Below are 1,103 nucleotides of genomic sequence, written 5' to 3' on the forward strand. Positions count from 1 at the left end.
TCAGCTGCTTGATCTGAGACTGCTCTGTACTTTACAGATGACAGGAAGCAGGCTGTTGATGTGTCCAGCAGGGGGCAGCAGAGGCACAGAGTAGGCCTGATGGTGCATGCACAGACTTCTCCTAAAAACAAAAGAGGGACCATACTTTGTTTTATTACCCAGCTGTGTTAAATACTTGATTCTGATGGTTGAGCCAAGAAACACACTGTCACATCATAAGACCGGCGTGAATCAACGTGTTTCAAAATAAAAGCACAAGAATTGAAAAGGCATCGTCACCTGACTCCTCTGAGGAAGACTGCAGCAAACGAGGAGTCATAACATGTCAAGGTGAAAAGAAAACACGCTGACCTCAAAACAAAAACTGTCTATACTATATTTACATCAATCAAATTCTCTTCCTGAAAATCCCTGAAGCTCAAATCAAATCTAAAGACACATACAGTCTCTGAAAGTAGTATGGGAGGTCGAGCCTTCAGTTATCAGGCCCTCTCTACTACTATCCGTCTCCCCACTATCTGCTAGCTGCTATAGGCTCAGACTGACACACTGGGATCCTGTCTTTCCCCCTCTCTCCTCTCCGAGTCCCTGAGCTCCCTTGTCCCGTAGGTTCCTCTGGATCTCTGCTGTGGATTCCTTTTTTGGAGGTCTGTCATTCAACCTTTCTTTCTTTCTTTCTTTCTCTTTTCATTCCTTCTCTTCTACTTTCCTTCCCTCTCTTCCTTCTTTCTTTCTTTCTTCCTACCTTTCCTTCTTTCTTTCTTTCTTCCTTCCTTTCCTTCTCTCCTTCCTTCCTTCCTTCCTTCCTTCCTTTTCTTTCCTTCCCTCCTTCTTCCTTCCTTCCTTCCTTCCTTCCTTCCTTCCTTCTTTCATTTCATCTTCTTTCCTTTACTTCCTTTCGGTCCTTCCTTCCTTCCTTCCTTCCTTCCTTCCTTCCTTCCTTCCTTCCTTCCTTCCTTCCTTCCTTCTTTCCTTCCTACCTACCTTTCCTTCTTTCTTTCCTTCCTTCCTTCCTTCCTTCCTTTCTTTCCTTCCTTCCTTCCTTCCTTCTTTCTTTCCTTCCTACCTACCTTTCCTTCTTTCTTTCCTTCCTCTACCTTCTT

The sequence above is a fragment of the Notolabrus celidotus genome, chromosome 9 (assembly GCF_009762535.1).
Source record: "Notolabrus celidotus isolate fNotCel1 chromosome 9, fNotCel1.pri, whole genome shotgun sequence".
Taxonomy (NCBI): Eukaryota; Metazoa; Chordata; class Actinopteri; order Labriformes; family Labridae; genus Notolabrus; species Notolabrus celidotus.